Source organism: Ctenopharyngodon idella, chromosome 22 (assembly GCF_019924925.1).
Source record: "Ctenopharyngodon idella isolate HZGC_01 chromosome 22, HZGC01, whole genome shotgun sequence".
Taxonomy (NCBI): Eukaryota; Metazoa; Chordata; class Actinopteri; order Cypriniformes; family Xenocyprididae; genus Ctenopharyngodon; species Ctenopharyngodon idella.
In genome coordinates, this window is record NC_067241.1 from 17,840,937 (window position 1) to 17,852,343 (window position 11,407).

Below are 11,407 nucleotides of genomic sequence, written 5' to 3' on the forward strand. Positions count from 1 at the left end.
CAAAATTAAAAGAAATAAACATTTGAAATATATCAGTCTGTGTGTAATGAATGAATATAATATACAAGTTTCACTTTTTGAATGGAATTAGTGAAATACATCAACTTTTTGATGATATTCTAATTATATGACCAGCACCTGTATATATAAAATAGGGTTGTTTAACTTCACCTACAGTATATTTTACAATTATCAAAATATATTTTGCACAGAATACTTTAAACCACTCACTATAATTTACAAATGACCATTTGTATTAAAGTTTTAATGAATGAAACGTATGAAATTACTCACTTGAGTTCCGCATGGTCGATGTGTGCCTGGAGCTTTGCCCGAGGTAAGGGTAAAGAATCTGAGGAGAGGAGGAGTGGTTAAACAGTTCGTGACGTCAGCTCTATTTGCATAGCCTCAGACAGGAAGAAAAGAACTTTCCGTGTCACCAATCTGAGTTGCACTAGAGCAGATATGTAAACTCTGTCATCATTTACTCCCCCTCATGTTGTTCCAAACCTGTTTGAGTTTCTTTCTTCTGCTAAACTGAAAAGAGGATATTTTGAAGAATGTTTAACTAAACAGTTCGTGGACCCCACTGACTGCCATAGAATGAAATAAATAAAAGAAAAAATAAGTCAATAGTCTTTGTTTTATAGATGTTTATAACATAATCATTTGCAAAAAGCACAAAAAATAAAGTGTATACTCCTTCTAATTACCTCTTTTTGTAGTTCCATTTATTTGACTGTTGGCTACTACACTCAAATGCATTTGTTACTCTTACTACATGTGTATTACTGACTTATTACCATATTCACACCTCATATGAAAGTATATTATTCCACTTTAAAGACACACACACACTTGCCCTGATGCTATATGCACACAATCATATATTTATCAAAAACAGCAAGTACACACAACAAACACACAGAGACATATACACACATATTCCCATTCACCCACTGCAAACAACAAAAATAATAAATCAAGTTTTTTGGGAATTCATCTTATCCTCTTACATATTTTTGCAGCTATTATTAATCCTTGTTAAAGTTAGCTAATAAACATACAAGTGATAATTTCTGAATCAGTATAGGCTAGATGTCGAAATTAACTCACTTGTTAGTGGAGTTCTCTATGGTGGATGTGCGCCAGACAGTAGTAGTGGAAATAGTGGAAACAAAAAGGGGCGCCTTGAAACAGATGATTCCAGATGATTGGTCTGGCTCAGAGCCAAATGGAGAGATTGTCTTGCGCACTCTGACAGTGACACTGATATCAGTTCACAGTGCATTAACTAATGTTAACAAATGTATTAGTAAGTGTTGAAATAAACATTAACAAAGATTAATAAATGCTGTAGAAGTGCAGTTCATTATTAGATACAAATGAACCTTACTGTAAAGTTTTACCAATATAATGATATAGGCCCATGATAATAAAACACTTGGGATGGTCAGCGTCTGGTTTTAACTATTTTAGTTCTTTCTTTTAGTGTGTGTTATTTGGGAATTGCCTAGTGGGAATTGTTGTTTTATGTGGAGAAAAGAGAGGAACATGCTTTTCACGCGATGCTTAAAGGGATAGTTCACTAAAAAATTAAAATTCATCATTTCGCCCTTATGTTGTTCCAAACCTGTATGAGTTTCTTTCTTCTGTTGAACACAAAAGAAGATATTAAGAAGATAGAATGAGATATTAAGATTCATTAAGAGTTGATGGGCTCCATTGACTTCCATAGTATGAAAAAAAAAAATACTATGGAAATCAATGGGGCCCATCAACTGTTTGGTTACCCTTAATTTTCAAAATATCTTCCTTTGTGTTCAACAGAAGAAACTCATAAAACTTGTGTGATCTCTCTTGATGTCAACTACACATCAGGCAGTAGGTCTGGTTTTGCCAAATAACCAAATTCAGATCAATCATTTTTCCTTCTTTTATAAATACTGCAAACATATGCACATCCTGAGGTACATCATGATGGGTTGATCTGATTGAAAATCAGAGCTGTAGAAACATTTGTTCATCACACCTGCAATCTCAACAAATTAATATTGTATAATTGTAGTCTACATCTTAAAACGATGAAAAATATCAGTTGTTGGCAAATACCAGCATACATAACTAAATATTAGCAATATAATTTGTGTTGTAACTTTGTAATTTTCATGAAAAAAATTCAAGTCTGATTTTTATTTATTTATTTATTTGACAAGAAAATAATACCATAAAATACAATAAAGCCTGATTTTCATCTGTCCCTGTCCAGTTAAAGACAACCTAGACTTAAAAGAAAATGCAAAATGATCACAAAAGTGACACTTAAAATACAATACAATAATAAAAAGGATAAAGATAACTATCAAATCATGTTCTAATTGTCACAGACACGCCAGGCTCTTCACTCACCCAATCACGACGCACTCCTTCACCAGAGTTCTGATCACGCACACCTGACATTCATCAGCACCCCTATCAGCAGCACTAATAGAGACACATACAGCCACACAGTCATTGTCCGGACTCGTTAACGCATGCTTGTCCTAATGCTTACCTTACGGACACCTCAATCAACTATTTACCTGTCTCCAGTGTGTCCTAGATCCTCCGTGTTCTCCTGTCTTCCGTGAGTGTCTCTGTGTGTCTTCAGCTCCAAGGACCATCCTCCACCCACGACTCGTAGAAGAAATCAAGTATCAGTATCTCTGTCATCGATCATCACTAACTTTATCTGGCTTCACTCACCTGCTCACTGCTCTGGTTGTCTCAATAAACATCGTAAACCTTACCTGTGTACTAATGCTCACATAAGTGATTATTGTAAAGCCACAGCTTCAAGTTAACAGTGAAATATCAACTTCTCTAATGAACACTGATAAAAAATCCCATTCTTTGCACATGTACTTTTAAATTAAACAACAGATACATTTGTATTGTATCAATAAATACTGTCATCTTAAACTGAACACAGTAGAAATTAATGTATTATTTAACATGTATGAGATATTACTCTGACAGTGAAGTTGACTTATTTAACCAGTCGGATGAGAAAACACCAGTCAAAGCTGTGGGAAAACACAAGTGGTGCAAATACATTTATTTTCTTAAAATAAAAAAATATAATAAATTAAGGAATGAATCTCCAATGCAACAAGAGTCATTTGATCAACAATCTAGCAAGACTGAACAACATGGAAGTAGCTTGAAAGTAGCTTTTTGTGTTTCTTTCTTTCGCACACATTGGATCTGTAAAGAAAACAAGAGAAAACTGTCCTTAGTGAGGCACAACATGAGAAAGTGAAACATCCTTTATGGGAAATGTCATGTGACACATCAAAAGATCTGAAACATTCAAGTGAAGAGCTTAATAACCAAGACAGCAGTAGTTTCTGTGGCTTCTTCAACATCCGCTGCTGACTCATGTTTCTGAAAGTCAAAAAATAAATAAATAAATAAGTCACGTAAACCAAATAAAGAGGTGCTAAAGTCAAAGTTTAATTTATACATTTCAGTTTTTATACATTTTTTATATTAATTTAACATTTAAACCACAGTCTTTGACATTATTTTAAACTTTTAAAAAAGCAAGTAATTTAATAATTAACATATTTATATGAACCACACTATTTTTAACCTGTTTATGAATAGGCAATCATTCTGCCTCATCCATTAACTGTTCACTCAGAGCTGAATAAAATAATGGTGATGGTTAAATGTTTCAATTCCTTTTTTACTCCTACTCTTTTGATACAAGTAAGTTTTTTTTATGGCAAAAAAAAAAGGCAATCAATCAAAATGAACACATTCTCCACCAATAAAATGCTGTACAGAACAGAGACTAAATCAAACTCTTTAAACTGTTATTAAGGTTTTAAACTGCAAATGACACTTACCCTGACCATAACCTGATTCTAGTATAGGGTACAACAGGGATAAAGGTTCACTGGGGTAAATGGGGCATTTGACTTTATTCTCTTTTAAACCACTATATGGCACAAAAATTCAGCTCAGCACTTTTCTTAACCGCTTTTGATGAGGCACGTGTAATTTGTCTGATCCTTGATGCGATTGCAGACAGCAGCGCAAAATGATTCTGCACTAATTTGATCTAATATTTAATGTTTTTTAAAATGTTATACATTCATGTAGCAAATGGGAACTGCTAAAATGACTGACTATATTTTGAGACAAAGGTCTTCTTAATGCGTTTCAGTTTTGTTCAAGGTAATTAAAGCATAAGTTTTCAGAGTATGGTATTTGGGGTAAAAAGCGCACCTGCTGTTGGGGCGAAAGACAATAATAAACATGATAATAAACAGCTGCTGACTTTTCCATTCGTTGACGTGACATGGTTAGATTCAGATGGGAAATATCATATATTAAGTTGGGTGTCCACCTTATAGAGACCATCACCATATTTATAATGAAACCATCATATTTGTTACTAGGCTACTGTTAATTATGGGATCTCCTTCAATGCTTTCAGAAACTTTACTTTTTTTAAATAATTTTGTTTCTGTGTTTTTAAAATGAACTATTTTAATAGGCTATTTATTGAACAAAAAAACTTTTTATTAAAATAAACAGAAAATAGTGATAACTTTGCTAAAGTGATTGTTTTGAACAAGTTTTAAATTAGACATTAACAAAAACATATTTTAGCAAACTCCTTTGTATATCTGTATTGTATGGTGTGCGTGTTGTTTGTTAGCTGACCGCTGTGAGGCGCTATTGCATCACTATCTTTATTATAGGCAGACACAAAACCAGTTCACTTCAGTGTAACCACAGTATGCGTTTTCCTGACGTCACGATGACCTGCCAACCAAACCACACCCTTCACTTCACTATAAGTCCCGCCCCTGAGTGTAGGCACGCGCAGTCAGCGGGGAGTCGGGGACGAGCCTGTATTGCTCCGCTGTGGAGCCAGGCGAGAAAAAGTCTCGCTGTTAAACCCCAGTGAGCTCAAACCAACAGGCGAGTCGACATCCCGCTGCGTTACGTATTTTGGATCAAATCTCGGAGATTCTCCACAGTTTTGTTAAAGATGAAATTAATTTCCACTGTCTTCGTATTAGTTAACTTTGCATCGGTTTCAGGTAGGAGAGATGGGGGTTAATGGACAGATGCTGGTTTTTATTTAACTGTAATATTGTACTGTCAGTTCATCACTCATTATTCTAAAGCAGTGGTTAATTGTCATCCTAAACACTTTCTTTCTGTTCAAAACAGTCGTTGCTGATGGGTCAAAGATCGAGGCAAACCATGGAGAAGATGTTACACTGTGCTTCCCAATGGATAAAGCAGAGGAAGCCGATAAATTGTGGATAATTTTTACATCAGAATCTACGAATAAGACTCGTTTGATCGCACAGCGCTGTTCCGGTTCTGAAATCTGTGATCTTGTGGAAGAACCTGGAGTCAAACTGATGGTTGGAGGAGGACTCGTGTCTGTAACCATTCAGAAAGTGAACAGCTCCAGATCAGGACTTTATAAAGCACGAGCCTTCAATGGAAAGTACGTGTGTGAGAGGAATGCTACACTTGTTGTCAACGGTGAGTGTTACTATAATGTCTTCTTGACTGTACTATCTATATATCTATATCTACAGTCTTGAACAGACAGCGGAAGAATTTCCCCTCTGACAGCCAAGCTGGATCAGCTCGAAACCTGTCATCCGGTGGTGGGGTTTTGCTGCTTGTCAGGGGCAGGGCGTGCAGCACCTTTCTGTGTTGCCATCTTCACCACCCTGGGCGCGTTTAGAAACGCAGATAGTTTTGTCTGCTTTTCATGTGGTTGACGCAACATCTTTTCCTCTCCGTCCGCTGGTGGGACTGTGCTCACAGTGCGCGCGCACGTGGCTCTCTGTCCGCTGTTGGGACTGTGCTCACAGTGCGCGCGCGTCTCGTGTGTCTGTGCGCTAGTGCGCGATACAGAGAGCAGATAATTGTAAACGCGCGACCATGTAGAGACTGAAATGACATGCTGTCTTGAAATTAGATAAATAACATAAGGCTATTTAGTTTGTTTAATAAAAGAACAAGTTTTAAACCTGTTCAATAGGAAAAATAAACCTTAAATGACTTCTGTCGGTGGGGGGCTGATATAATGGGAAGGGAGACACTGCAATGTTCTTAAGTAAATCAGACATGATATTATGAAGTTCAGTTGATGTTTTGACAGAGTTGACAAAAACTGACAGAGTTTATAAAGGTCCAACTGAGGTTACAGCAACAAGACAGCAAATTAAGCTCATTTTTAAACTAATATTTAATTTAATACCAGTGGTTTGTTTTTCTCCTTTTAGCGATACAGTATGTCTCATTCTGGGTCTCCAGTAGCTCACAGAATACAAGAAGTGTATGTTAGGTTGAATGTAATGGTATAAGCATTATTATGTGCCGCCCTGTCAACAGAAATCCTTTACTAATATGAATCCAGAGGATCTGTAGCCTCGCATTAATTACATCCATTTTATTTGTGCTGAAATGACTTAAGTAACCTTTACTTTAAAATGTTACTTCCCTTTTTCCCCTAGAAATCTAACTGGGAACGTAACACAATAGATAAAGAGTCGTGTAGTATCGTATTATCAACTCTAATTTGATTAACTGAAAGTTTATTTGATGCATGTACAATATTTTTAATTTTATTCCAAAATTATGGTATTTTGGTAACACTTTACAATAAGGTTAATTTGTTAACATTAGTTAATGTATTAACTAACATGAACTAACAATTAACAATACATTTGTTACAGTATTTGTATATATATATATATATATATGTATATCTGTTACATCCACACCTTCCCAGACTCCAGTTCCCAGCATCCTCCTGTTCTCCACACCTGTCTGCACTTCCCTCATCAGTCTTCCCGCCATCTCCCCGGATTCCCAGCACCTGTTGTCCTCGTCAGGAGTTGGACTCACTCCCTGACGAGGACTCACTTTTAGTTGGACTCACTCCCTGCACTCCTTGTCCGTTATCTTGTTTGATATGTGTGTTAATGCTGTTTCTCAGTTCCTGGATTGTTCAATAAAGCCCATATAATTGTGGATTTCCGTATTCGCCTCATCTGTACAGCAGCACCCTTAACAATATCCTCAGTTGAAAACATTTATAAGTAATAACCTTCAGGTAATGTAAATGATTAGATGATTTAATGATTTGAAAAAGAAGATTCAAAGAGTAAAAGCTTGACTTTGGCAGATGATGAGACATTTTTATGGTACTTTGGTTTTCTGTTTGTGATTCTCTAATTGTCTCTGTTTCGTCTTGCAGAAGCCCCAGTTGCCTCCACTACAGCTCCACCTCACACTTCAACCACAAAACCGCCCGACTCCTCTAATTTCCTCTGGCTGTGTGCTGTAATTCCTGTAGTCTTTGTCATCTTGTTGGTCGTTTGCTTCTGTAAACGCAGGAGGGCAAGTATTACGTACATTTATTCTTTTATCAATGAATATGAGCGGCACTGCAATCTGTATTCACTAATCCCTTTCAGCTAAAAGTTTTTATTTAAAGTTTTTAAATTTAGGAGCAGCTCTTAAAATTGAGGGGCATGTCAATCCTAATTTTAGATCTCTTACATAATTCATCTAAGAGTAATTCAAACATTTTAACACTAAAAGTAACTGCTGACACAGGACAGTTTTGATGTCGCCCTCATATATCAGTAAGAGTGGCTGTTGTCAACATGACACTGACCTTTTAATAAGATATCGTCTGAATCACTGATTTCTTTTAAACTTCGAGATGCAGTTACGTTTCCTACAAATCGAAACAGCCTAATTACAAAAGTTTTGACAACTATATAATTAATAAGATCTTAAATGGTCTTCATTTATATACAAAGTAATTTTTCTAGTTCTCCTCAGTGATTATATTCTTTTTGATTGTCGTTTTTACCAAAAAGTAAAAGAAAGGAGTAAAGAAGGAATTTACACATTTAACATCAGCATCATGCAGTCAAGCGTTTACTTTACCTCCTGTATTGAGCGGTTTGACTCCAGTTAAAAGCAGAAGTGTCGCTAAATTGACAAAACTGACTCGCATCATTGAAAAATGTGAACTGCAGTGTTGCCAAGTCTGTGGTTTCCCTGCGGATTTGGGCTACTTTTACACTGTTGATTCAGGTTAATTTTCATGTCCGCGGGTTGAAGCAACCCCAAATAACATGATTATTAGCGCCTGGAATGTGAATTTTTACCAGGGAAACCCCGCTAAACAAGCACTGTTGGCCAGAGGAGAACTGGCCCCCCGACTAAGCCTGGTTTCTCCCAAGGTTTTTTTCTCCATTTAAACACCTATTTGCCACTTGTCTGCCACCTGATGTCACCTGATGGAGTTTGGGTTCCTTGCCGCTGTCGCCTTTGGCTTGCTTAGTTGGGGACACTTGACATTTGACTTGACATTTGATATTCAACAGTGCTTTGATCTGCCTGCATTGACACTATTCTTTAAGAGCTGCTGTGCAGCCAAATAATGTACCAGTTATCAATGTAAAGCTGCTTTGACACAATCTACATTGTAAAAAGCGCTATATAAATTAAGGTGACTTGACTTAAACATGGATTTTACCCCCCAAAGTGCGTGTTTTTTTTTTTTTTTGTTGTTTTTTTTTTAATACAGTGGGACCCCCCTTAAACGTGATTGGGCTGGTTTTGGGCTAGTTTTGAGGAGTAATTGGCCAGGTTTTGTTGTGAAAACCTGGCAACCCTGCCTCATACAACCGCATTAACTCTAGAGCGATACTAACTCTATAGTGGTTGACCAGAGCACTGCAGTTATTTCTCATTTACTAGATTAAAATCGAATGTCTTTCTCCTCTGCGCACCATTTTATATTTTCTGTACAGCCGAGTGTATGACACATCTTAGACAGAACATTGCTGAAATGTATAAATTAAACTTCGACTTCAGCACCTTTTATGTTTGATTTGGTTAACATGATGTCTTATAATTGTGTTTTTCACTAATCTCAATTTTCTGTTTTCTTCACAGATCCTGTGTTTTAAAAAAAGAGAATTGGAAAGCAATAGCTGCAGTGTAGCAGTCTCCATGAACGGTCACAGAGAAAATGCTGAAGCTCTGCTCACAGATATCTGAGTGTCTTAAAACAAAGACATGAAAAATTACAAAAATTTAGCCATGTCCATACTGGTAGTCCAAATCAGATTTTTATGCATATCCGATAGTGGGCTCTGCAGTAAGTGTCAACGACAAAAATCACTTCTACTGGTCTGGCATGTATGCTACATCGTTTTGAGTCGTTTCATGTGGACGCAGATATTTCTTGACACGAGGAAAAAAAATAGATCGGATAGGGAAAGCTCCGGCTTCATGTAGACGTAGCCTAAGAGAGCAGTGTGAACACTGCTGGAGTTTCACGTCCCCTCTGCACCAGACTTGTGGTTTCTGTGTAACTGAGTGTAAAACCAGTGATGGCTTTTGAACTGAAGTTAGTTTACACACCCTGTGGTTTGTGTGTGTTCTGATCTGATGATAAAACAATGTTGCAGGCCTGTCGTTACCAGGTAGTGATTTCTTTTCTTTCTAATAATGTTTCAGTAATTAAAAGGTATTGTATTTTTCTTATTATTTGTTTTTGTTATGTTATAGGAAGCTGTAGAGAGGGGGTGTCACTTTTTCTTTTGTAATGTTTATCCCTGTTTTTGGTTAGCCAGGGAGTGGAGGGAAGCCTGTTGTTTTTCTTTTTCTTTTATCTGCATAGGTCATTTAGTTCTCCTTCAAACAGTTAATAGCTCTTTTGTTTGTTGTTTTTTGGCTAGCCCCTCTCCTTTGTCTAACTAAAATAACTTTTTTTAATTTGTATCATTGAGTGGCTGATTCACATTTCTGGGGCAGAGGACTGAAGGGAATCCTCCACCCTTTTTTTTTCTCTCCTTCAGGTTTAATTCAATCCTGTTACTGTCTCCCAACCCTAGACTGGAGAAGAACTTTTTCACTTACAATATCCCAAATGTTTCCAAGAATGTTTAAATCCAGAGAAATAAGCAACTTTAACCAGGACATGGACTGCATCTGTGCGTCGCTTGTCAATGACATCATACCTGCGTTATCCTTGATTTCTGGTTTTAACACCAAAGACGCTTTAATATGTTTTATTAGCACTGAACGAAGATGAGCTCAAAATGTTATGTTCATTCAACAGTTACAGCCATTGACTTGCCAGAAGTAGACCTAGGAATATAATTATATTAACCAAGTGCCATTAAAAATATTTTATTTTCTTCTGTTTTGCATTTAAAAGTATGTAGTTTGTTGACACTTTCTGAATGTATTCATCATCCGCCTAAAAGTGTGTCTGAAGACTCAAAATTTGCTCATTATGACTGTGAGGTGAGAAATGAACAATACAAAGACCATCATCAAGTTGGCTGTTAATCACTTGTTTCTCCTTCAGAAATACATTTTCATGAACAAAGTGTTTCCATGCAATGAATATAGCTGTAACAAGTCTATTATTATACATTATAGTATGGGGGAGACTTGAATTTCTCATATCCTATATGAGGCCAGTTTTGCACACATACATGAAAACTGTAATGTCCTCTGAATTAATTGTAATTCAGGTGATTTATTATGATTGTGATGACCAATATAATGTGTACTTTATCACTGTAACAATTAAATAATCTGCAGATTAATGTGTATTGTACATGATACAAGTGTTATAAGTTAACCATTTTGTTTATTTGACCAAAGTTTTATTACATTATTTTCTTGAATCCTCCCTTCTGCTGGGATCAGGATGATCCTGATATTTTGGATCAAAGGTCTCAAACTAAACAACACATACTGAAGGTTTGCTCCAGATCAAAACCAACACTGGATTATGTGGGACTGTGTGAATCTTTTTCTTTTGAACAACCTAATTTTGATCCAATCAAATTACTTTTGAATAACTGGCACTTGATTTGCCACCACAGAAAACCTAGAGGACATGTGATTGGTTTGAGTTGATCATTATTATATCCATATACACCAGACAAACTAGACACTTGGGTATGTAAAGCTTCGTAGTTTTTCACTTTAACGGTCTTGGCCTCATGCTTACCAATAATTTAAACATTACAGACTGTGTATTTTAAATTTGCAAGTTTATATTCATACATGTGTTGTAAATGTTATCTTGTCATTCCTTCTCCACATCCGTGAATAAAACTTGAACACAGAATCAGTTTCTCACTTTATCCAGCATACAACTTTTATCATTGACATTAAAATTACTGTATGGTCTTTTTTAGTCACTTGATATTAAATGTAAACATGTTTCTTGTATAAGTTTATAGAACTAAAACATTGTGAAAGTACTGCAGGGTTACTGATTTCACAACATTTGATTGTAATGCATCATCAGTACCAAAATGATTTTCATCTGATT

The 11,407-nt window shown here is 36.1% G+C and overlaps 1 protein-coding gene and 1 long non-coding RNA gene across 2 annotated transcripts in view; both read left to right on the plus strand.

Annotated features, from left to right (window-relative positions):
• LOC127505138 (uncharacterized) overlaps positions 1–11,407 on the plus strand; it is a 162,748-nt gene that overhangs the window by 52,850 nt on the left and 98,491 nt on the right. The window lies entirely within an intron of this gene.
• Positions 4,699–7,423, plus strand: LOC127505150 (uncharacterized). Its single transcript, XR_007927589.1, has 3 exons — positions 4,699–5,099; positions 5,233–5,556; positions 7,286–7,423. It is a non-coding gene; the product is annotated as an uncharacterized LOC127505150 (long non-coding RNA).